Genomic DNA, 26,920 nt, shown 5'->3' with positions numbered 1-26,920 from the left:
CACCCTAAAAGCCATCCACAGCTATGGAGCCTGAGCGACACCTTGATTTGTGTTGTCACCCGACCAAGCCTAAAGACCTCTAGCTCAGTCCCCTACCTTCATCCCACCCCCCGGATGATAAAATTCAGACCTGTCTCCTGAAAGGCAGAGGTTAAACATTCAGGACTGTTTCTGGCCAAGGACTTCTTCCAATTAAAATCCCCACCGTGGGCTGTCTCCCCTCATTTCACTTTTCTAAAGGGGCAGAGGCTCTTTTAGAAAATAATAACATGCAATGTGTATGATTTACTTTTCTGATCTCTTTGAGAGATAGAGAAATATAAAAATGTGTTCTTAACTCCAGAACCACTCTTTTTGCATAAATACCTCATCGGGCAGCTTTCTAAGTGTGATTTTCCTGAGCCTCCCTTTGTTGGATCTGCTGGAAGACTTGTCGGGGAACCTTTAGTGAGGGTACTTCTTCCTATTTTTCTTCTGTTTTTGGAGGCATACACATTATGCATAACCAAAACAATGGCTCAGCTGTGTTTAACTTTGTATTTTGATTGTTGAAAATAAAAACAAAAAGTATCAATATGTATGTGGCTGTTTGTAGTGAGTTCATTGAAGAATGAGGTTGTCTGTGTCCTTAACAAGCCAAGGGGCAGGAGGCACTCTCTCTTATCCCCTCCTCCAAGAGCAGTAGAAAATTTAAGCACAAGCCTATTTGTGAAAGAATATTTTGCTTAAGTGTCATTCACTTTAGTCTTGGAATTCCTTCGCAAACGTCAGGAGTTCTTTTAGCTTCCAAACTAGCATACGTATCTATGAGTCTGACAGATCGCCTGAACACCATTAAGAGGTGTGGTGTTTTTGCTTTCATTTGTCCTGCTGGGAGAAGTAGCGGTTCATGTGTCATTCCAGTATCTCACATACTCATACGGGGCAGGGAGGAGGGGGAAACAGGGAACTATATCAAAATTTAAAGATGCTTTGGAAAGCAACCGTGAACACATCAACACAACAACGTCTATGATTACTTGCTATTGACCCTCGGACACATTTAAGAGAAAGAGACAGTCACTCTTTTTTTTTCTTAAATGATATACACACAGTCATTTTTATCCTATTATAATTGTCTTTTATCTTTATCTAGCACTATGTGGAAAGGGTTTGCATCATAGATTTTTCCCAGCCTTATAATATACCATAAGCTCCTACTTCCTTGCTCCTCTCTAATCAGTATTCTTTCAAGAGTTCTTCGGTGAAGCCATCTATCTGAAACTAAAATGAACCAAACCCATATTTCACTGGTGGTTGGAGAAAACCATAGCCAAAACGATTGTGGCAGGTCTCAGTCTTGGGAGTTTTTAAGAAGGAATGTGCCAGAGGCGTTTCCCAAGAACGGAGTTTTGTTTTGTTTTGCAGAGGCATTCAGTGTGTCTAGTGCTTGCTGGCCACAGCAGTTACTACCACAGAGCCTTCTGGGAGGGGCCGTTATGTTGAAGGAGGCTCCTGCCTGAGGGACAGCATCAGGCAGCGGGCTCTGTAGAGTGAGTACCAGGTGGACGCCTTCTGTGCCCAGCTCAGAGTCCTGCACCACAACAGGACTGCCCAGGCCAAGGGCTACTGATGCAACTTCCACTCATTCCACTCTGTGTGGGGGGCCTTGCACCTCTCCTGGAAGGGCTCTTGGAGAAGGAATTGTAGTTGCGTACAAGTGACCTAAAGGGGAAGCTTTTCTTTCTTTCTTTTTTTTTTTTTCAGATGGAGTCTCACTCTGTCTCCCAGACTGGAGTGCAGTGGCGCTATCTCGGCTCACTGCAAGCTCTGCTTCCCGAGTTCGTGCCATTTTCCTGCCTCAGCCTCCCGAGTAGCTGGGACTACAAGCGCCCGCCACCACACCTGGCTAATTTTTGTATTTTTAGTAGAAACAGGGTTTCACTGTGTTAGCCAGGATGGTCTCAATCTCCTGACCTTGTGATCCGCCCACCTCGGCCTCCCAAAGTGCTGGGATTACAGGCGTGAGCCACTGCGCCTGGCCAATGTGAAGCTTTTCTAGATGAGATTGGATTAAATTCCATGTGATTTCTCTTTACCTTTAATCCAGGTTGGGACTCGTTTCTTTCTGGTGAATCACAGCTGCCCAGATGTTGCAACTGATTTTTATGTTTCTAAATATTTTTCTTGCAGCTTCAGGATTTTTTGGCCACCAAAGGAAAACATGGAACTCTGTGTTTCCTCTTGATCGTGATTTCCCAGTGTTGATAGTTAAGTCCTTAGTGTCATAGGTCCCAGCCCACCAATACTATATCAAACACTGTTATGCACATAATGCAGCACTGTGATCTAATGTAAATAATACTTTTTATTATTTACACTACTATATATAATATACATCAACACTTTTGCTATATCACCTAAGTGATAACCCTCTTTTAGTTACCTGCCAAACTCTGGACTTGGTTTATATTGCAGTTAACACAGTTACAAAGTTGTAATGGTGTCTCTTTTTCCTTTGTAATGGAATGTGTAAATCAAAGTATATACATTGTGTGGTGTTCCTGTTTCTGGAGTTTCATGAGGATTTACACATGGCATTCAGTGTTCTGTATAGGTCTGCCTACCTTTGTGAATTCATCTGTTAAACCTTCTTCCTTTGAGAGAGCCCCGGCGATGGTGGTTAACTCCTTGTATTTTCTCTCTCTCATACTGGTTATTCTTGAATTAAGCACAGACTTGTCAGTTCGGTTGCTTTGTCATGAATAATGTGTGTGACCTTACAGTTCTGCCACAGTTCAACAAACAAGTGCTAGCTTCACTGACCAAAAATTAAGGAAGGAAAACACAGTTTTTAAAATGATCCATCTTTTAACAGCCAAAACCGATGTGTCTATGGTACTGCATCTTGTGTTGTACTTCTGAAATCAGACCTGTGTGAATGATCATTTCTGACTTAACTGTGAGATGCTCACGAGTACCTTTCCTGTTGTTTTGTTAGCGCTGAAATCAAGACTGTTTATTTGGAATATATACAACAGTGTTTTTCCACTGTATTTCATTTGCAAAAGTTGAGAACTGCTTTCTCTACCTTTTGCAAAATAATTGATATTCCATATTGGATTCTCAAAGATTTCGATATGGTGAACCTATTAAACCTAGAACTTGTATTCATCCTTTCATGACTGTGGCCTGAGTTCCCCAGCCCCTCTCCTCCTTTTTTCAGATGAGATTTAGCACACTCTCAGTTATTTAAACATGCAACATTTCTTGAGTATGTATGTTGAGGCCATCTGAGCTCATAGCTGATTCCATAACCAGTTTCATGCTGTGTCATTCACACTCACTACTTAATACTGCCATGGTGAAAATGTGGAGGAAAAATGTATCCATGTGTGTCTGGGAAGCCTATACACTTGTGCAGTTTTTAATACTCTGAATTCTGTAACACTTCCGAGTTTTGTTTTGTTTTACAGACAAAATGAAGTGATAAAGCAATCAGAAGATCAAGAGGTTTACTATTGATGCTTAGGGTCATCTGACCTTGGCTAGCCAATAGATCTACACAGCCAATCTAATTTACGAGAGTAATAATTTTTCAAAAGTCAATTTTTTTCTGTATTTTCTGTATGAAACTGCCAATATCATGAATAGAAAGGGAGAACCATAAAGGAGAAAGAACATGATGTTCAGTTATGTTCGTGTGAACCTAAAGAAACAATGTGGAGGCAGGCACGATCAGCTAAACTCTAGGGACTAGATGGTGTTGCTTGGAAGGCATCCATACCTGCATTTTGGATTCTTCGTATGTAATCATATTGCCAAAGACAAACTATTTCATCATTTATTGTAAACAACACTCTTCCCCAGACCTACCACAAAGTTTCTGTGATGTATTGTCTTCCAGTTGCAATAAAAATTACTGAGTTACATCAATTGGGGGAAAAAAAAAAAGATGATGGGGCATTGGACTTGGAGAGGCTGAGCTGCTCCAAACTGTAATTCCAGATGGATGGAGGCAGGGACAGCATCAAGAGCCAGCCTCCAGTCTCTGGCCCCTGTCCTGTCTATCTGCTAATTAGTTTGGGAAAGACCTGAACCTGTTTGATCAGCAAAGAAGCCATTGGCCTTCCTTCCAAGTAGCTCCAAAAAGAGCAGCCTCAGATGAACATTAGGAGGCTTGGTCAGGTCCTGGCAGGAAATAGAAGGATTCTCAACTGGGATTATGAAGGTAATTGCATAAGGGAACCATTTGCAGAAGTACGGCAAGGTTAAGGGAATCAACAAGGAATACTGAGACAGGTAGGGACCAGCAACAACAGGAAGCTCTTCCTACACTCAGCCTGAGGAGATGCATGGAAGAATGGAGTCCTCAGGACCCAGAAAGTGTGGGAGCCATGCAAGGGGGCTGCCCAGAAGGAGCTGTAGTTGAAGAATTAAAGCAAGGCAGGGGAGGAGGAAGCAGAAGAAACTCCCTGACCTATCTCATGCCTTTGATCTCCTGCCAAAGCTTCCTGTTAATCTAACCCAAACTGGAAGACAGAAGACAGGAGAGCCCTGTGATACTATCCACAGAGATTTGTCTCCTGGAGCATAGAGCAGGCAGAAAATGGATCTTGGACTGGGAGCAAAGCAAAATTGCAAAACCAGCAGATGGGGTGTTGTAGATGGTGCACCCCAGTATAAATAACAAGTCCTTGGAAACCAGTAGTCAGTATGAATCCTGAGTTTCCCGCTTACTAACTGTGTGATCTTGAGCAAGTCACTTTGCTCTCTGAGCCTGGGTTTTCCTCTTGGGGCTAATTATACCCTGTTGATGGAGTAGTTGTGAGGATTAAATGAGACACCTTATGGGAAAGCAACGACCATGTACAAGGTTCTTATAAAGATTGTTTTTCCTTCCCTTCAGAGCCCCCCTCCCAAGCTCTGCTGGACTGGAGGCACTGGAGTAGAGTGGAATGGAAGAAATACACAGACTTTGGATTCAGACCCTGGCTCCACAGCTACCAGCTGCATGACTTTCCGCAAGTCACTGAACTGCACGACCAGGGGCAGGTTATGTGTCCTCTCCAACTTTGTTTTCTTAATGGTAAAAAGGGACTACTCGACTCATAACATTGTTGTGAGGATTAGAAATGATGTAAGGTACCTACTAAAGTATTGGGCTCATTGTAGGTAAGCCCCGGAATTAGACTAATTTCAAATCCTATTTCCCTCCTTATGAACCATGTAATCTTGCACAAGTTTTTGGATCTCTCTGAACCTGTTTCTTCATCTATAAAATGGGGATAATAAAACACCTCTTTTTTAGGGTTGTTGATAATGAAGTGAAGTCATGGGCACACAACGAGCCAGGCATAGAGTTGGCCCTCAAAAGTTTGTTGTTATTGATCATTACTATTATCAGTCTTACAATGTTTCTTGTGTATCTTTCCCCAATCAAGCATCCAACCCTTCTACTCAGACCCCCAGAGTCTTTGCTGGAGAAAAGCAAGTAGGGAATGGGACCAGGGGAGACAACTAATTCAGAGGGGATGGGTTCATGGCATAAGGATGGCTCAACCTGCTTGGCAAATGCCTTTGCACACACATCCAGACATGAGGCACAGTTGAACACCCGGCCTGTAACTCTTTGGCCTTCCTCTATCAGGTCGCCCAAACAAGAGGATGGCCTATCCTCCAGCTTTCTCACCCTCACCCTGGGCTGCCTGATGTCATGTTGAGACTGACTGGCTTTCAGTTGGATGAAAACAGAGGGAAAGGGGGAGTGTACAGACCTGACACTGTATGCCCCAATCATAATTTGCCAAACCCTTACTATGTGCTGGGCATTGTGGAGACTTAACGTAATTAACTCATATCAATTTCAACAATATTGTGAAATTAGTCAAATTGAAATAGTAACATTAGTAATATTGGAAGCTAAATCTCAGAGAGGTTAGGGAACTTGGCCAGCATCACACAGACAGTAACTGGCAGAGTCCACATTTGAAATCAGTTCTAATTGTTCCCAAAGCTCAAGCTTGGGCTGCTGTGCCAGGTGGCCTCCCGGAAGGATGGCTCATATGTTGAACATCAATGTAAGGGTTTAGGGAGAGAATGGGAGGACAGGAGTGAGGAATGAGCCTGGAACAGATGTGAGAACAGCATTATCTGCCATTGCTGGTCACTTCCCTAGGAGGCCTGGAGACTGAGAATTGCTGAGGCTCCTTTCCCTCTGATACTCTGAGCCAGACCCTAACTGCCAGGGTCCTGGAGAAGAAAGACAAAAATCCAGCTTTCCAAGGCCCCAGAAGCTGGCCTCTTTCCCTCCTCCCCATCCTAGTTCCTTAGGGCTCAGATCACCTTTTCCTACCCTGAGCTGCAGAAAGCCTCTTAGCTAATGGTTTAGTGTGCCCCAGAGGGTGCCTAGAAAAAGATGGTGGACTTTCAGATGGGGGCCAAGGACTTTTCCTTACATCATAATGCCCAGGTGCTTTTGATCCCTTAATCTGCCAGCCTCTCAGGCGAAATCTGTGGTCATAAGTGTAAATGGACTGGCCAAAGGGTTGTGGGGAGCAGCACCAGACTGCTACAGCCTCTGTTGGCCTCTTCAGAGCATACATACTCTTCTTGGGACTTCTGCAGCCAGGAAATGTGGGGGCCCAGCACAGTGAAGGAGCTCAGCCATGGGGTGGGGGAACACACAGCCCTGGGTGCCCCTCAGAACTGGAGCCCCCAGGATGTTCATTGGTTTCTTCACGGATTCCACAAACAGTTTCTGAGAACTTACTTTAGGTGAGCCCTGTATAGGCCAAATCAGATAGAATCATGCCCTCGAGTTGCTTAGATCTCATGGGGGAGATAAAACGTGCAACACAAAAATACCAAAGTGCTGGTCATAGTGGCTCACGCCTGTGTACCCAGCACTTTGGGAGGTTGAGGTGGGTGGATCACCTGAGATCAGGAGTTCAAGACCAGCCTGACCAACATGGTGCAACTCCGTCTCTACTAAAAATACAAAATTAGCCGGGTGTGGTGGTGCATGCTTGTAATCCCAGCTACTCAGGAGGCTGAGGCAGGAGAATCACTTGAATCCAGGCGGCAGAGGTTGCGTTGAGCTGAGATTGCGCCATTGCACTTCAGCCTGGGCAACAAGAGTGAAACTCCGTCTCAAAAAACAAAAAACAAAACAAACAACAACAACAAACAAACAAACAAAAAAAAAACTGAAAGCGTGGAATGTTATCCAAACCTCTTCTTGGCATTTATAAGTGTTTGAAGGGTTCAGAAAGACAGCAGGTAGGGGGAAGGGGATGCTTCCATAGCACTTACTATATACCAGTCACTGTTCTAAATGCTTTGCATACATTAACTCTCATAATCCTTACCCCATCATTCTACAGATGAAGGAACAGGCATAGAGAGGTGAAGTGACTTTCCTCAGGGCCTAAAGCTGGTAAGTGGATTTCACCCAGGCTGTGTGGCTCAGAGTCTGTGCTCTTACCTAGGTTATTGCGCGGGGTTCCTGCCTTGCCCTCAGGTCTTATCACCTGATTGTTAAAACACAATGATAAAAAACAAGCAGTAATATTTTCACCTATATTATGCTCAGTTGTTAAAAATCAGTATATCTGCAACATGTTAATATGTGTCATTGTTAGATTATAAGCTACAAAGAATCTCATTCAGCTATACTCATTGAGTGTCTGCCAAGAGCCAGACACTGTTGTAGCTGCTTAGCATATTCTAGGTCAATTCACTTCTTGCAAAAGCCTTGGGAAATAGGTGGCAATTTCCCCCTGGGTTCCAAAGGAAGAAAATGAGAGACAGACAGCAAAGATATTTGCTACACCAGTAACTCCTGGAACTAAGCTTTGGATACAGTTCTTTTAACACCAGTTTTAACTTTTACTGCTTTTAATTTTAAAGATGAATATTAATATGGTTAATCTTCAGTATATAGAACCACATACAGTGTAGCCTATACCTAGTATATTTTTCATTTGTTTTTGCATGTGAAGTAAGCTTTATTTAATTTTTTTTTTTTTTTTAAGCACTAGCATCTTAACTCCTAATATTAAAGAGCGTGGAATGTGGGCTTTGAGTTTGGCTCTGAGTTCAAGTTTTCTGGTTATCAGTATGAGGATGTAAACTTGGGCAGATCTCCTCAAATCTCAGGCTCCTCATCTATAAAATGGGGATTATAATAACCAACTCCAAGAGATTATTGTGAGGATTACATTAAATTTCATACAGAAAGAGCCCAGAATTGTCTGTGATACCCTATAGACTCCCAGCAAACATAGCTATTCTTTATAGATAGCTACATAGCATGGGTCCAATAAATATGTCATGGAGTGATGGGTCTTACATAGTCCTCTAATACACATCTTCATTTCATCCCATCAGTATCGTTGGGAGAAGGATATTCTCATTTCAGAGATAGATATCCCACATCTAGTAGGATTTGAGATTCTGTGTATCTCCTCAATCTCAAATGCATATCTTGTGACTCACCATTCCAGTGAGCTCGCTGCCTTCCCTCATCTGTTCAGTGGGGACAATGGCAATGCTAGTCTTACCGTCCATTGTGAGCCTGGGAGATTTGTGTGATGCGACAGTTGCCCAGAAGGATCACAAAACGTTAATGGTGACCATATAGTGCTTATGGTGCTGCCTCTCTGATGGTGAAGACAGGTGAGGGACTCCAAGGCACATGTACCAAGGTACTATCCTAGAAATATCAATCCTATGAGGTGTTAAAAAAAAAAAAAAAAAGGTTCTTAGCTAAATTTGTTGTCTATGGCCACTGGCTGTGGCCAGTCCCATCTCAGAAAGCCCCTATTTGGTGAATAAGTCCTGACTTAGAAAATTCCTAGGTCTGCAGCTTAGTTAGAAATTCAGTATCTGGAATCCGGCTGTTGCAGCCAGGTGTATGTGGTTTGAGTGAAGGTTTTTTTGGTTAAGATATTGATGATGGCCCACTACCTCCCTGGGTTGAGAGGAGATAGGCACCTGAGAAAGGAGAGACTCCTGTTCCCCTCATCCTATCGGACTCCCATTTAGCATTAACTCTGTGATTCAGAGTGTATCTGTGTGAGGTTGGATTTACTTGTTGATCTTACCCAAGTCTTTGTCTAACCCGCTGCCTTCCATTCTACACTTGGTTTTAGCCATAAGGCCAAAAAGTGATGCCTTCTAACCTTTATCTGAGATAAGTAGATGCTCTCCACCATCCTGAGCACTGTCAGGATTCTGTATCTGGTTGCCCTAAGCCATGTTGATCTTGACTTCCCACACCTTTCTTCTTGGAATATCACAGCGTTCACTAACATATTAGGGCTCTAAGAAATGTGCTTTAGTTAATCATAGGTCTCTTCATCCTACAACACCTGTTAATAGCCTACAGCCCATAGAACACACTTTGGGAAACATTGTCCTAACGAAAGAGAACCGAGGTTCCATTGCCTAACAGAAGGGAACCCAAATTTCACACACCCCTTAATGAGCCTCCACTTCTGAGTAATCAATAGAAGGCATTAAAGCTTACCATGGGCAGGGGTCTGTGGGAGAGCATGGAGAATGTGGGAGGCTACAAAGCTGTGCTGAGCCCCCAGGCCCGCTCTCGAGGAATCCACGGCATGATTGAGAGAGATAAAACGCCCACACAATCAATGCTGAAGGAGGCTGAGTGTGGTTTAGTGCCAAGAATGGTGTAGGGAGGGCATCAACGTTGCTCTAGGAGAACTCACCCAGGGAGCAGGCCAGGGGAGAGAGAAGGAGTTGGAAGGTAAATTGATGATAGTCCTGGCACCATGGGTGTTCTTTCAAAGGAGAAGTTGGTCCCAGCTTGAAACCAAAGAAAACAATCTCAAGTGAGGCTGAGGACCTGGCCAGGTATGCCATCAGGTGGAGGCTTGGCAGGGCTCTGGCTGAGCAAGCAGCAGGGCGGTGGAGGAGCAGCTACCACCAAAGCCCTGCACAGCAGGAGCATCCATGAATACGATGTCTCGGCTGCTCCTGGGGATGGAGGAGGCTGTGGGAAGTGGGTCCCAAGACAGCAGTCCAGAGATGGGGGAGATCATGCTGGCCCCAGCTTTGGAGTCTGTGACTCTAGGTTCATAAAGGGCAGAGTGGGTAGGGAGAAAGGGCATATACCAGTTGTCCATGAGACTTCTTAGCATGGTTCTGTAGACCAGAAAACAAAGAATAAAACAGTAAGGACGGCCGGGCGCGGTGGCTCAAGCCTGTAATCCCAGCACTTTGGGAGGCCGAGACGGGCGGATCACGAGGTCAGGAGATCGAGACCATCCTGGCTAACACGGTGAAAACCCGTCTCTACTAAAAAATACAAAAAACTAGCCGGGTGACGTGGCGGGCGCCTGTAGTCCCAGCTACTCGGGAGGCTGAGGCAGGAGAATGGTGTGAACCCGGGAGGCAGAGCTTGCAGTGAGCTGAGATCCGGCCACTGCACTCCAGCCTGGGCGGCAGAGCGAGACTCCGTCTCAAAAAACAAACAAACAAACAAACAAACAAAAACGAAAACAAAAAAAAGCAGTAAGGACAATGAAACTGAAGTCTGAGCTCAGCTTCATCCAATAACTATGTACGGAGCACCTACTCTGTGAAAGAGACTGCACCAGCCCCACCTGGGTCTCTGCCCTTCTGAGAGTAGAGGGCTAGGGGTAGAGGCCACACATGGGAAACAACAGCTTTTAATACCAATTTGTAAAAAGTGCTTGGCAAACTCTACCAACTGTAGGTCCTGCATTAATTCTCTCATCTGGCTTTGGGCAAGAGAAAGCTTCCTGGGCTAGTGACCAGGTGGACTTCATTCCATTTAGCCAAACTGATATGAATGAGCCAACCAATGTGCTGGTTGCTAGAAGTGGGTTCAGGGACAGATAAGGAAATTAAAATTGTAAGACCTCATTTAGGTGCTGTGATAAAACCAAAAAGATCCTAGAAGTGTTTGATGGGCCCTTTTTGGTTCCGTCAAAGCACCTATGCCTGGCGTTAGGGAGACAAGGGCTATGCCACAGAGGTAGTATGCCCGAGCAGATCAGAAAGGCAATGTAGACTAAGGGCACTGCCTGGGGAGAACAGAAATGGGCAGACTCAGAGGTAGCTTACAGGGAACTGTGAGTAATCTTGGCCAAGTCCAGAGGACTAGGCCTTCCATAGGACCATCACAGCTCAGTGTGGAGTAGAGGGGAAAAGGTGAGTATCCCAGCCTGGTTAGAGTGTGGGCTGGAGAAAAGGAACAAGCATGACAGATCTTCCAAGGCATGCTAAGGAGTCTGGCCTCTACTGGGGAGCCACTGAACATCTATTGGTGGATGTTGCACGGGGCAGGATACCATTAGCTTTGCCCTTTAGAAAGAGCTTTCTGGGCTGGGTGCAGTTGCTTATGCTTGTAATTCCAGCACTTTGAAAGACTAAGGCAAGAGGAGTGCTTAAGCCCAGGAGTTGTAGACCAACCTGGGCAACATAGTGAGACCCCATCTCTATAAAAAATACAAAAATTTTCTGGGTGCAGTGGCACGCACCTGTAGTCCCATCTACTCAGTTGGCTGAGGCGGGAGGATCTCTTGATCCTGAGTTTGAAGCTGCAGCAGTGAGCCGTGATTGTGCCTCTGCACGCCAGCCTGGATGTGAGACTCTGTTTCAAAAAAAAAAGAAAAAGAAAAGAAAGAAAGAAAAAGAAAAGCTCTTTCTGGTGCCTCAGCTGGTGCGGCCAGAGGCAGAGGACTCCAGTGAAGCTTAAACTGGGACCTGAGGGTGGCTACAGTTCTGGTGTATGGAGAGAGTGGGTCAGCCTTCAAGGCTGGGAGAAAACCCTGGCCTTAAGGAAATGTTGACTCCAGGGATGGAAGTAAGAAGCAGGCTAGACCCCACTTGGTCCCTGATTCATGGCCCCTGTGGCCACACTGTGCTCCATCTCTTTCCTATCAACTCCCTTTCACCACTTTCAAATACTGTTTTGGGACTAGCCAACCTTGTATCCTGTAGAGAGGATAAAAACCAGCTGTCCCCCAAAGGGAAGGGAGGATAACAGAGGAGAGAAAGAACTATGAGTCAACAGAGGAGGGGAAGGATTCAGTCTAGGTTCTGCCCCTCTAGCTTGGTGCCTGGGCCAAGAGGTGGGCAGGGGGAAGTCTCAAGGGTAAAGCAAGCTCCAGGGACTCAGATGTTGGCTTTGAAGCACTGGCAAGGCAGCTCTGGGCCTAAAGGTCTCTCAGGGACCAGAAATGGACAGTCATGTCTGTTGATAATGTTCTCCTTCAATATTTTGAAGTGACAAGAGGATGCAAGATGATGACAATAGGCTTCGAAGCAGAGCTGATTCAGCTGATGTGGGAACCACATGTTAACATGTCAGAGATAACATGTTAGATTCAAAATGAAGCAGGGGTTCCAGAACACCAGAATTAAAGCATTTATAGTGTAGGTAGTCTGGTTACAGAGCAAGTGAGTGGCATTAGACAGTCTGGGCATGTACTAGGTGAGTGGCAAATGAAATTATGTTTCCCATCCTTGTGCTATGACACTTTTCCCCGAGCATCTTGCAGAATGCTACCACATCAGCCAGACCTCAGTGCCTCAGGTCCTCCTACTGATGGCAGGGCAGTGACCAAAGCCCTATGCCTGGAAACCAAGGGCAGAGAACGCAAGGCCCAAGCCCCTTTTGGAGCTGCAGAACTAGGACCATGAAGATTCAGCAATGCTTCCTGGCTGCCTAGCACTCTGCCCAATCTCTCTTCCCTACACTGTGCTGCTCAGTCTCAGAGACCCACAGGGATAAATGAGAATCTCAGAGTCCAAAATCTGCCCAAGCCCAAGAGTAGAACTACATAGGCATCCACCAGGGTTCGTCCACAGGGCAAAGCTGGGATGGAGCTGAGGGCCCAGGAGTGGTAACAGGCAGAGAATAAGGACATTTGGCTGAAATGACTATCAACTACTCTACTTCTACTGGGCTGAAACTATGCCTGTGCTGTCTAGTACAGTAGCCACTAGCCACATGTGTCTGATTGGATTTAAATTAGTTAAAATTGAATGCAATTACAAATTCAGGTCCTAAGTCACACTAACCACACTTCAAGTGCTCAGTCACCACATGTGGCTAGTGGTTAGCTTATTGGATAGCACAGGTGGAGAATGTTACCTTACTGGATAGCACAGGTGGAGAACATTTCCATCACTGCAGAGGTTCTGTTGGATAGGTCTGTGGCACTCCAAAGTAACTTCCTCCTTTCTTTCTCTGGTCCCCTCCTCCTCAGATGCCTGGGGCTCCCTCCTCCATTATGGCCAGACCTTTGCAGGCAGTGATATTCCTTGCCTGTTGAACTCTCGGTTAGTTCCTCCTCCCAGACCTTGGCTTCCTGGCCCCCTTCTACAAAAGTGGAGCACAGGAGAATTGCACAGGGGGCACTGCAGTGTGGAGTGTATGTTCTGGGCTCCTGCCTTTTTTCCTCCGCTGGTGACTTGCACTGGACCTAAGATTGCCTGAACCCACCTCATCTGAGCCCAGAGCTGGCCCTAGGTTACCGGGCCTCTCTTCAGAGAGTCCTCTAGACCTTAAGAGCACCCTTCCCCTTGACCAAGAGCTTCCCAGTTCTTTGAGCCTCCAAGTCAAATACTCCTGGCACATCTTCCCTGCAGGACACCATGCTGCTAAGGTGAGGAGATGGGTGCTCACCCCATGGTAGCATTGGGATATTGTCCAAGCTCCTGTGTCTTTTCCATCTGTTCCATTCTCAGGTGCTTTTTCCCAATCCTCTATCACCAAATGTCCTCTGTGCTTTTAGGCATGTGACAGAGATTGCTGATTGATCACCAAATCCATGTCACCTTCTCTGGCATTTGGCTAGGCCTCATTTCCCAGGTTGCCTTCCAGCTTAGCTGTGTTCTTGGGAATGAGTTTTGGTCAGTGGAATGTGAGGTGATGTGTGCCACTTTCAGACCTGATGATAAAAACATCCCAGTGTGGTCTCAATGTTCTTTCTGCATCCGCTGGACACCAAATCCCAGGGCAGCCTTGGTTAGAGATGGCGAAACCATGGTCACCCAAGTCCCTGAATAACTGAGTAGGGCACAAGCCCCTGCTACCAACCTGGACCTGCCCTGGAGTGAAAGGGGCCAGGAGACGTGGCGCATTCACACGTATACATGTATGTGCACAGGCTGTCATCACATCTGGCTGGGGGTGCTCCTTTGGGCTCCTGGCCTGGTACCATTTCTAGTTAACAGGCAGGGCATGTCTGCCTCAAAGATCTGTGGATGAGGGGCCTTCTGCTTCCCCAGACACTTTCCTGTCCATGTCGCCTTTCAAGTTAGTCTGTAAATTGCTTTGGACAATCTTGCTCAGATCCTGAGGCCAGAAAGAACATTTCTTTTCCTGCAGGCTGATGACTTGGCTCTTGCCACTTGGCAAGCTTCTTCCTCTTGCTGTGGAGAAAGGGGCCAAGTGATGGTCAGAGGAGGGACCAAGGACTCCAACTGAGACCAGATCTGATTCTAAGCAGTCAAAGGAGGCCCCTAACCTTGGCCTTCCCTGCCTACCTCTTGCAGATAGAGCCCCTGTGTCAGCAAATTTTGATTCAAGTTTCAGAAACTAGATTTGATGCACAGAAAGACCCTGCTTGATTTATCAAAGAGGCACAGGACAGAAGGCCTTCCTCAGGCTGTCTCTGGCAACTTCCCGCTGTCCTGCCCCAGGGATGAGACTGTGCCCATGGGTCTGGGGGTCCTTCCCCTTCCACTACTCTGTGGTGCCTGCTGGGTGGGGTCGTCGGTGAGGCGCATGCTCCAGCTAGTCTAAACTGCGTTAGAAGTAGTTTCTTAAACTACTTCTTAGTCAAGTGCTCATCAAGCCACAAATGAACAGCTGCCTCCTGCCTTGAGCCTGATGCCTGGATTATTCATCCTTTTTGGCTTTCAGATCCTCTTTTTGGATGCAGACAGATACTGCTCCTTCCACAGCCACCTTAGTTTGTAATGTCATCCTCCCAGTCACCCCCTCCCCACTCCTGGCCCTTTTCTCTTTTTGGTTGGGTGCATCTACCTCTTTTCCAGTCCCCTCCTTTCATCCTGGATAGAGTCTCTGGGGCATGGCTCCAGGCTTCTCTTGTTTCTAATCAATTCCTTTCCCCCTTATCCCAGCAGCCTCACATTCATTTTGTTGGCTCCTGTCCATTTTACTGAGCTTTCCTTAAAATATCTCCTTCCTTTTTATCTATCTCTGTTCCATCCCCTTGGAAGTGTGGTCTTTAGTAGTCCCTTGTTTCTCGTGTCTCCTGGGGCTCTTTCCTTCCTCATTATGACCATCCACCTTGTCCAGGTGCCACCCTGCAGCTACTAGAATACATATCACTGATGGAGTGTGGAATATGTGCCAGGCACTATGTAAATGTTTTGCCTGCATTTTTTCATTTTATTTCCTCACAATAACCCCTTGGCAGCAAATACTATCGTCCCCTTTTAGAGTGAGGAAACTGAGGGAGAACCATAGAGGTTGAGTAATTTGCCCAGAGCCAGACAGTCCTTGGGAGGAGGAATTCCAATCCAGCTCTCTCACGCTCCCTGCTCACCCTGCATCACACACAGCTCAAGTCAGCAGATATTTATGAAAAGCCTACTGCATACAAAGCGCTGTGGGTAATAGTTATGTGGGGAGGAAACAGAAAGAAAACAAGATTCTGTCTATGCCCTCAAAGAGCATCGCCTAGTGTAGGAGACATGCATACGTATGTATAACACTACATGGAAAGCCTAAGGGTTAAACATAAGCACAGTTTCTGAGTGCTTAGGAGAGGGAATGGCCTAGCATGAGAGATGGGAATCTCCCTCAGGAGGCTCTTGCTTCCTTGAATCAAAAACCTAAACATGGAACGAGAGTGCATTTCAGGCAGGAATGCTCCAGTCACGACAGGAATGCAGGATTTGTTGCAGAGCATCTTAGATGTTCAGTACTTGAGCTCTGCATTAGATTCCTGATCACGTTGCCCTTGGACAAGGAATCTAACATCTTGAGGTATCAGTTTTTTAATCTGCAAATTGGAGGATGCATACTACCTGCATCATAGGAGTGCTGGATTAATTGAGATAGCACATTTTGAGTAAAGAATTGAGCGTCGTAACTGGTATGTTTTAAGTGCTCAGTGATTATCATTCCCATAACCTTTCTTCTTGCCACAAAGTTTCCTGCTCCTATGCAGTGAAAAAGGGCATTTATTGAATATCTTCTTAGAGTGAGGTGGCTTCACATGGGTTAATTCATCCAATTCTCAGAACAAAGCTGTAAGTTTTGTTTGGTGTAGCTGGTTGTCATCATTTTAACAAATGAGGGAACCCAGGCCCGGAGGGCTCAGCAATTTGCTCAAGGTCATCTGGTTAAGAGAGCCTTCATCAGGACTCCAGTGGCTCTGCCTGGCTCTGCAAGGCCATGTATTTTCCCTCTGCATGAGTCACCAAAAAGTCCTGGAGTGGAGTCACAAAGCGGAAGTGGAGGCATCAAGATCCAGGGGGACCTCAGAGTACATCAGGCCCCAAGATGTGGGCCTGTGGAAGGAGAGAGCCTAGTGGACTACTTTAAGGCAATGCTGGGCATTCTCCTGGTGACCCTGTGAATACTGAGCTATTTTCCTGCTCACGGTGGGGACAGGCAACCAGAGCATCTGGTTTTCCCTGAAAATGTCTACATTTCCACCACAATCTGCCCCGTCTGCATGTGGAAAAGGTAGGAGGATGTTGTCTATCCTTGCTACAAGGTAATAGGAGGACACTGGGAGTTGGCATCTTGCTGTAATAGACACAGGATTCGAAGATAGATAGACATGGATTCCAATCTCAGCCCCAAGCCTTGGAAGCCGGGTGACCCTGCATGAGGCACTTCTGACTGGCCCTTGCTTTTCTGTCTCTAAACACGGATGATCATAATCACACCAGTCTCCACTAACTCCAGACAGTGGTCAGTAGATCCAATGAGTCAACGCATGGGAGTACACTTTACAGAGTCAGTTATAACCGGGCATTCGTTGTCAAATGAATGAATCGGGTATTTGGGAGAGTTCACTGCTTGAGGAAGGAAATCCAACCAATCCCCTGCCTGAGAGCCTAAAGCAGCCAGCTCCAAGACACCTCCTAGGGGGCTTGCAGCCCTCTGGCACTGAGTTCTTTCTTCTCCAACTGCCTACCCCCCACATGTAGTCCACACCATATCCATTTCTCACGGTTCAGAAAGTCTTCCACGCCAGCCCATCTGAATCCTTTAATGACACCCCCACAGCTGTTACCCAGCACCACACACAGAGCAGACGCTGAATCACTGCTTACTGACTGAATCAGTAATGGGGTGCCTGCTCCTGCCCTGCTTGCTTTCCTTTGCAGAGCCTCCTTCTATCAATACTTTCCCCCTCACATGAAATCCATCCTCACACAGGCCTTTCAGCAGGAAACTTCCCCTGGGCCCCTGGCCAGTGTTTCTTTTCAGAGCTTCATCATTTCCCAGGTGGCTGAGGTTGTAGATTTCAAAGCAAGGCCACAGAACGTAAGCTCCAGGCTGGTTTACACTGCTTCTGCCAGCCCTGCTGCTTACCCTCACATGTCCCTGAAAAGCTTTGGCTGGAACCAGATGCCAATAGGCTAAGGTCCCTGTTGCCTGGCCCTCCACAGCATCCAAACCAGCAAACCAGGGGCTTCCCTAGGGCTGAGTGACCTTCTCTGGGAAGTGGGCCAGAGCTCAGCAAAGTGCTGCCTCTTCAGCCACTGTGACTGTGTGAGACCTGGGCTGAATCCCAAAGAATGAGGGCCCAGCTCTGTGGCCGAGAATCTCAGTAGGGGCAGGGCTACAGGACCTCCATGGTCAACAAGCTCAACCTTGTCATTGTCCAGAGGAGGATCCTAAGGCCCAAAGAGGCTTGGCAATGTGGATGAGGTAGCAATCTGAGAGCAGAGATGTGCTAGGCCATGGTACTTTCTCCCAGTCCGGGGCTATTCACACCACCCAACAGCTCCTAGTGCCTGGACTAGAAGATTCCAAAGCCCAGCTTCCAATTCTTTCCTTTTGAGTTGCTCTTTGGCTTTCCCAGGGAAGAAGATGGCTGCTTAATTTATTCATCCTTCCAATTTCAGACTAAGAGGGACTGGAAAGAACAGGGGCTGTAAGGTAAATACTATTATTCTCCCTATTTTATAGATGAGGACACTGAGACTTGGAGATATCAAGTATCTTGCCTAAGGTCCCACAGGTAGTACATGGTGGTGCTGGAATTGCAATGGAGGTGACTGGCTGTATCCCATTATGCTGCCAACACTACACACCTGGCGAATTACCCCTCAACCTGAGAAGCACTTGCTGCTCCTTGGAGCCCTAAAGGTTCGGCTGGAGTGAGGAAAACTCAGTCTGTCTCCCACCTGAGACTGGGTAACATAAGCAGTGGCTAGAGTTTAGTAGAGAGGATGTAGGCAAAGAGAAATCCCCAAGGAGGCAGAGAGACTCCAAGATTTGAGCAGCTCACCATAGGGTTCCAGCCACTTTCTCCAGATGGTCACAGATGAGGATTCTAGCAGCAATTGCAAATGACAGGAACTTTCCTTCTCCTGGTTCCACTGTTCTCTGAGCCTCAGTTCTATTTATTTTTTAATCAGTAAAACTGGGAGCTCAAATTACTTGTCCAAGATTCCTTCCTCATCAATAGCCAACAAGTATTGAGCAAGGTGCTGAGCCTTTACACAGCAGCACCAGCACCCCCCATCCCTCCTGGAGAGGAATGGGCAACAAAGTCCTCGCTCTGAGGTCTTAGATTAGTTGAGAAAACACATTTTGAAGAGTGCATAAACTGGCCCTTGATTGCAGGTTCCAGTGGCCTTTCTAACCATCAGAGTCCATAAGGGAAATGGGAGTTTGGGGAATGGCTCCTTCCCGTTCCATCCTCCAGTTTCCTCCCATTCCAGGCCCGTTTCATCTCCTTGATTTCTTAACCCTCAAAGACTTCAAGAGGCCACACGAGCCTTCACACACTTCGCATCTTTCTGCAGCAGGACTCTATGGGGTCCAGAGAAGCCTGGGGAGAGGTGGCCCACGTGCTTTACCCAGAACAGCATTCCTTCAGGTTGAGTTCACCCTGCCCAGACTGACAGCACAGTGGGCATCCACGCCTCACTTCCATTCTCAAAAAAACATCTGCTTCAACTGTTATCCCAGGTACACAGTCCCCCGACCAGGATGGGAGAGAGCTGGGAAGGAGAAAGAATCGTAATCTGCATGCATGCTTCATTCTTCCACTTAATACTCACAGTAGCGCCACCAGTTCAGAGAACGGGAAATCAAGTCTGAAAATGACTTACCCAAGGTCCTATGACATATAGATGGAAAACCAGGACACAAAGGCAAATCTGACTCCAAACCTGCCTCCTAATCACTCAGATATCAGATTTGGCATTCACCCATTCATATCCAGCGAGTTAGCCTTTTACGCACCTCCAAATGGGGGTTTCAGCCCAGCCTAAGGAGAGCCTCAAACTCCTTAAGTGAAGTCCAGGAATTCTCTGAAGCAAATGGCCCCATCCATCCACTGTGGTAGGCCCGGCCTCCCATGGCGCCTCTGTAACGCATAGACTGGGCTGTCCCTGCTGCTTGAAACACTTTGCTGGGAAGAGATCCCTCTAGGCTTCTCCCTGAGCCATCGCATGTTATCAGCCTCAGCCTTCCTTCCTTCCCCATGCAGGAGGGAGCGAATTTGCCAGTCCAGAGGTCTGAGGTCTCAGCCTTGCCAGGTGACATCTGGGGCCTCATAGCCCTTGCTGGAGAGGCTGTTGCCGGAGAGGCCCAACACGCCCACACCCCTCGGAATGTTTGCAGCTTGGCAGGACTGAGTGACCCAGTTTCCCCGGCGGGGAAGCTCACTTGGCTAGTGGGCGCTGCAGGGTTTGGCATCTGCACGTCTCTCCTGCCCTCTGCTGGTCACCAGGCAGGAGGCTTGCCAGGGCAGGCAATCCCACGCTGCGTTCGCTGCGGGAATTGGCTCTCAGGCCTGTAAATATTTGCTGAATTAACTGAATGAATGAATGTATTGTGTATAGTTCTAGGCTTTAGGGCCTAAAGTGGCCGAAGAGACAGGAGCTACTCTGGGAAAACAGTGAATTCTGCTGAGCTGGGCCTGTGTTCCCAGCAGGCCTCTCCCTATACTTTCCTCCTGCCTCCCTGTATAACCAGCCCTCCCCTCCCTCCCAGACCCTCCCCTCCCTCACAGCGTGCTGCCATCCTAGGATGAATGAGATCTTCCCAGGCCCAGGTCAACAAGTTTCATCACCACCTGACTCGTTACATTTCCTCCACCACATTCCCATGGAGTGGTCTCAAATCTCTGTTTGAATGCCTCCAATGGCAGGCACTCACTGTCAAGCAGCCCTTTCCACTTTCTGAGGGCTGTAAGCAAAAGAATGCTCTTCTTTCTTCAGACCAAATCAGCCCTAACACTTCCACTTGGAGACCCAGTTCTTACCTGTTGGTCACTCAGAAGTCTGACCAGGCCACCCTATGACAGCCTTTCAACTCCTCGAAGACGGCAGTCATATTCCTGAGACTTCTCTTCTCTCCCGGCAAACACACTGGGCTCTCTGCTTCCTGTGATTTATCTTAGTAAGTCTGGAAGACTCGGACAATGACTCTCCAGTGGTGGAATTGTAAAAGATGAAGGGATTTTCAGTCTGAAGACCTTTTGCGCTTGATCTTAGCCAAAAGGCTGAGAAGTGAGTCTGAAGACCTTCTGAAAGGCAACTTTCTGTCTACTCTAGGAGAAGTCCTAAATCGCAAAATGGGATAATTCTTTGGTCACAGCTTGCAAATTTACAAAGCTCTTTCATAGGCCACCATCTCAGTGAATAAAAGTATTTTCATCCCAATTTTAGGGAGGAAAACAGCAAGGCCTCACAGAGAAAAAAATGCTTTACTGGTGATCACACAGGAAGCAAAAGCTAAATGGTACTCAGACTCAATCTTCTGATTCCAAGTCTGCCATCCTTTCTACAAATGCATTGTTGCTTCTGCCTTTTGAGAATGTAAAAAGGAAAAAAAAAAAAGGCATATAACAAGTATTGAGCATTTACTATATGCCAGACATTGTTCTAAGGGGCTTGATATTTATTAACTTCATGTTCAAAATGACCTTGTAAGGTATGTACACTTATTATCATTCTAATTTTATTTTCCAGGGTTGGTGAATTCAAAATCCAGGACACTAACCAGTGCGATTCAGCTCCAGAACTGACACTTAGCCATGTCACCATAGCTCTCCATGCTTGCCTAAGTTTATACATACATCCATCTTTGTTTCTCTCCTTGCCTCTCATTTATCTGACCGGTGATACTGTGGAGAAAGTTAAAGAAAAGTTCCCCAGTGGTGGGAGTGGGGAGACTTTCCTTCCTTCCAAGGCAGTGAACCAGAGGCAGTGAATCCTGGCTCTGCCACTTTTCAGCAAGTGACCTTGGGCCAAGTTATTCAACCTCCCTCCTCTCCTCGGTTTCATCATCTGTAAAATGGAGGTGCCACCAGCACCAACTTCATTGGGTTTCTGTGAGTTATGAGTTAATGTTTTTGTAAAGTGGTTAGAGAAGTCCATTTCTATTACTAAATTTGGGCCTTCGGCTGTTTGAGGTGACTGGGGCTAAGTCTAGAGGGTGGGTGAAAGCAGGCACTATCCTGGGGGAACACAGAAGGAAAGAGCCCTGGATGGGCTGGGGGAGGTTGGGTGGAGAGAGAAACTGACGGAGAATCGGGATGACTTTTGGTGGGATCTGACCCTTTCAAGGAGTCACAGTTTCTCTGAGTTAAAAGTATCTATCTAGGGCATCTAATCCAGTCAAGCAGTGGAGCAGACACAAGTATCTAGTCTCAGCCAGAGGCCTTGGAAGATGAAGAATTCCATTTCCTAAGACTGGGGGCACACTGCATTAAAATAAATGATACTTGGCAGGCTGGAGTTCAGGGAGGTTCTCTCTGGCCTCTTGAAGAAACTAGACAGCAGGGATATAGGGTCCAGATGCCTTTACACCTGGCCTCAATTTGGTCTCATATTCTGTTCTCAGGAACAATACAAATTTGTAGCAGAACTGTATGAGTTGCAAGCTGATGGCACACTGATAATAATAGCTAACACTTATGAGGGATTCCCATGCACTAGATGCAATTCTGAATGCTCACTTGTGTTAACTCATTTACTTTTTACATCATTGCTTTAATGGTATTAGCCCCACTTTACCCAGGAGGAAATGGATGCACTCGGAAGTTCAAACACTTGATCATCCTCATGCAGCAAGTTATGAACCAAATCACAGGATGAGAACCAGACCCTCTGACTCCAGGAGCAGTATTCCTAACTGTTATAAAAAGTCAGCCATAGGTGGATCACTTGAGGTCAGGAGTTCAAGACCACCCTGGCCAACATGGTGAAACCCTGTCTCTACTAAAAATACAAAAATTAGCCAGGTGTGGTGGTGGGCGCCTATAATCCCAGCTACTCAAGAGGCTGAGGCACGAGAATTGCTTGAACCCGGGGGGGCAGAGGTTGCAGTGAGCTGAGTTCGCACCACTGCACTCCAGCCTGGGTGACAGTGAGACTCTATCTCAAAAAAAAAAAAAAAAAAAAAAAAAAAAAAAAAAAAAAAAAAAGGCTAGCCATTACCCTCATTTCAGAAATTATTGAAATTGTGTATTAAAGAATATTCATTTTGAAAATGTAACCAAATCTTTAAAGGCTTCAGAGAAGCAGATTGCTCTTGTAGCTTGTGGCAGGATTTTCTCAGAACTGGACAGGACCACCAGTAGCATCCTTCATTCCTCCAGCACATATCTGGGTGCTTGTTCCATGCAGGCATGGTATTAGGTTCTGGGGATGCTGCACACAGTGACACACACTCCGTCACTGCCCTGATGGGATTTTACCACCTGGTGAGGCAGAGAGATACTGGTCAAATAGTCACACCAACATATAATCCACAACTACAATAAATGCTATGAAGGAAAAGTCTAGAATGCTGTAAGAGTGCATTATGGGTAGCAAGAACTGCCGCAGACTGGGGTGCAGGGTTGGGGAGGGATGTGTCAGGAAAAACTTTGCCTCTAGGTTTTTATGTAAAAGAATGTCTTTGGGTTGGGTGCAGTGGCTCACGCCTATAATCCCAGTGATTTGGGAGGCTGAGGTGGGAGGATTGCTTGAACCCGGGAGATTAAGACCAGCCTGGGCAACATAGTGAGACCCTGTCTCTTAAAAAAAAAAAAAGAAAATTAATTAGCCAGATGTGGTGGCACATGCCTATAGTCCCAGCTACTTGGGAGGCTGAGGTGGGAAGATCACTTGAACCCAGGAGGTTGAGGCTGCAGTGAGCTAGGATCAGCCACTGCACTCCAGCCTAGGTGACAGAGTGAGACCCTATCCCTTTAAAAAAATGTATTTTCTGGCATAAACCCGGGAGGCAGAGCTTGCAGTGAGCTGAGATCTGGCCACTGCACTCCAGCCTGGGCGACAGAGCGAGACTCCGTCTCAAAAAAAAAAAAAAATGTATTGTCTCCTAAGGTTATTTCTGAGTTACATGGACTCAAGTTTCACTTAGAGTTTCAATACTTAGACACAGGAAAGCTTCACCAAAAAACTTCTGAGACTGCATAGTCCTGGGGTAAAGAGGGTCAAAAATGCTTCTGGGGTGTCCATAGTGAGCTGGCATGAAGGAATCTTCATTGATCCCAAGAACTTACAGTGCTCTGGCTCTTCTTTCTAAAAACAATCCCTACAGATTCACAGCATGCCCCACCCAGCCTTTAGTAGCAGAGTGATGTTAGGAGCCCTGGCTCTGGACCAGATGGACATATGTAGTAAATCCCTTAATTTCTAGAATCTTCAGTTTCTACTCTATAAAATGGGTTGATAATAATATCTACTTCCAGGGTTAATGTGAGATGTAAAGGAGATAAGACATAGGAAGTACCTGAGGTTTATGTGGATCGCAGCAAGTGTTCAATCAATGTTAGCTAGTATAGCCTCCAACTCTAACTACAAACGGGCAGGACCGTGAGATGAACCTGTATTTATCTCAAGATATAACAAGGAATTTCATTTCTTTCTAAGCAAACCACTGCTTATTTCCACACAATTGTTTCCTTCTTTTCTTCCTTCCTTTCCTGTTTACCTGCCAGTTTACGTTATCTAATTCTATAAACCTTCATGGGAAAAGATCACATGACAAAAAATTGCTTGGTATTTCCTATGTGAAAAGACAAAAGAGAATCAATATGGAAATTGAATTCTGTTCAGCATTCCCAATGGTTATTTATAAAATTTACCCAGAGGGAGAGAAAGAATTCTAAATATAAAAATCACATAGAAATTTCCATTTAGGGATCTCCAAAGTCCTTTTAATGTATTATTATGATTGCAGAGGCTATTGTTAAATTTCAGATGCTGTGGTAACGCTGTGGGGGTGGCAAGAAAACCTGCAGGGGGATTTCACCCACAACATCTCTGGGGTCCAGAGGAAGACGGGGTCTTCATGAGTGGCTTTCAGAGCGCAACCACACTCTAAGAAACTACCTTGATGGTGGCTCCTGGCAGTGCACTTCAGAAATGCTTTTCTCTCTCCCCAGTTTGGAAATGAATCTATAAAGAAAAATATGACCCCACGGGGGATTCCTACCTAGGTGTGTCCTGTGTGTGGGTGAAAGCTGCATCCAGATTCCTGACCCTCTGAGGGCAGGAAAGCAGCTCCTGCTCCCCGAGTCTCTAAGAGAATACTCTATCACTTATCTCCCTCCCTCGACAATGGCTGGAATGCTGCCTCTCCAGGCAAAAGTAATTGCTAACCATAATTATACTCGACATTTAGACAACACTTTATAGCCACTCATTAGTTAAATGCACATAGCACCCCGTGAGAACAAGAAGGATCCCAGCTCTACTTCCTGAAGGGAAAAGGCCGGGTGGGGAGTAGGACCTCAGGTGCAGCTTGAATCAGAGAGGCACTGTTTCCAGGCACTACTCCCATTCCCTGCCCAGCACAGCAAGCTCTGGGCAGCTATTAATAACAAGGATGTTAGTTTTCTTCTCCCTCAGAAAGACAATGAGGTGAAGGTCCCCTAAAACATTTCTTCTGCTATGGTAATGGTAATACAAACATTACGGTCAGCAATCTCTGCATCAATCCAAAGCCCTGGTAAACTGATTACGAAGCACCTTGTGAGCTCTGACTATACATATATCTGTACTTCACCTGTGCTGAACATTATGGGGAAAAGGCCGGCCTCCATTCCTTTCCTCGAGCTCATAACCTAGCTGCACTGGAGTGGGGCAAAATAGCGGCCATGAAATAATCAGAGGGTAAGTCAACATGGAGAGAATGATGTGGAACAAAGTTTGCTGAAGACTGAATGAAGGAAGGACTTGTTGCTCCAGCTCCTGGGAGTGCCATGAGTGGACAGCCAGCAGCTGTCAGCCACTTGGGGATTTCCTCAACTGCAAAGAGCTGCCTTGCCCAAGTTCATGCTCCTTTCCATGGTGGCCCATCCAATGACTGGACAATGCAGAAACATAAAGGCTCATCCATCTTAGCCCATTGTGGGACAACTCTGAAGGAACATTGTAACTCCAGAGCTTCCCACTGAGTCAGCTGAGGCTGTGTTGGGCCAATATTGCAGCTCCACTTTTTCTCCTTCCCAATTCTAGTTCCTTCTCTTCCCTGTCACAGGTGTCCATCTCAAAATAACCCCTTAAGAAAAACCATGCATGCTAAGCTGTGCCTCAGAGTTCACTTCCTAGGGAACCCAATATTAGAAATTTAGATAAATGGACTTCAGTTAGGGGCCCACTCCAGAATTAGGGAAGTGGGATGTGGAACCAACATAAAGGAAGAAGAAAAAATAGGACTTTGTAGCAGATTATTTTCAGAGTGAGAAAAGTCAAACATAAAAGGTTTTAGTCAGCCTATGCAACATGGAGAAACCCTGTCTCTACAAAATATACAAAAATTACATGGGCATGGTGGCGTGCACCTGTGATCCCAGCTACTTGGAGGGCTGAGGTGGGAGGATGGCTTGAGCCCAGGAGGCAGAGGTCACAGTGAGCCGAGATGGCACCATTGCACTCCAGCCTGGGTGACAGCAAGATGCTGTCTCAAAGAAAAAAAAAAAAGAAAGAAAAATGTTTTAGTCTATGGTTTTTTAAAAAGTTATCATATTACAATAATAATAATAATAATAATAATAATAATGGGATGGAGGTTGGTTGTGATAAATTCTCCTTTAGACTTGAGTTGACAACAAAACTTCCAAGTGGAGAGATCTTGGGGGCAATTGTGTATATAAAATAAGTCAATTTGGGAGCTATGTCAGATTGTTTTTTCAAAGATGGCCACAACACGTGTTCCCATCCCTTGTGTTCTTCTGTATTGTCAACTCGCCATTGCCCTCATCAAGAAGTGGAGTCTAATTCCTCCCACCCTCCTTGACTCTGGACCACTTGATACTGCTTTGACTAATTGAGTACAGTAGAGGAGATGTTGTGTGACTTCTGAAGCTAGATCAGAAAAGGCCATGCAACTTCTGCCTGGTTCTCTTGAAATGAAGCCATATGTCACGTAAGAAGTCTGACTACCCCCAGACTACCCTGCTGGAGAGGCTGTGTACAGCAGATGACAGCTGGCATCAACTGCCAACCATGCATCTTTATTTATCTTAGCACAGACAAGATAAATAAAGCCCCAACCAACATCTGACTACAACTAAGAGGGAGATCTCAAGTGTGAATCACCCAGCAGAGCCCTTCCCAGATTTCTGACCCACAATTGTTTTAAGCTACTAAGCACTGGAGTAATTTGTTATGTAGCAATAGTAAGGCGGAAAGGGTCATTAGCAGAGAAAAGAATAGAACCTCATCATTCTGTCCTGTACAATACCTTCCTGTCTTCCAG

At 46.1% G+C, this 26,920-nt stretch overlaps 1 long non-coding RNA gene across 1 annotated transcript in view; it reads left to right on the top strand.

Moving 5' to 3' along the window:
* The window catches only part of LOC103224252 (uncharacterized), a 32,844-nt gene extending 10,269 nt beyond the window's left edge, over positions 1-22,575 (top strand). The window contains exons 2-4 of the long non-coding RNA XR_494037.3: positions 4,889-5,034; positions 7,365-7,417; positions 21,178-22,575. This is a non-coding gene — a long non-coding RNA (uncharacterized lncRNA). The remainder of the gene's footprint in view (positions 1-4,888; positions 5,035-7,364; positions 7,418-21,177) is intronic.
* Positions 22,576-26,920: the final 4,345 nt, after the last annotated feature.

This window comes from Chlorocebus sabaeus, chromosome 20 (assembly GCF_047675955.1).
Source record: "Chlorocebus sabaeus isolate Y175 chromosome 20, mChlSab1.0.hap1, whole genome shotgun sequence".
Classification (NCBI taxonomy): domain Eukaryota; kingdom Metazoa; phylum Chordata; class Mammalia; order Primates; family Cercopithecidae; genus Chlorocebus; species Chlorocebus sabaeus.
The sequence above is the reverse complement of the archived record's forward strand: the minus strand, read 5'-3'. Positions and strand labels throughout refer to the sequence as shown.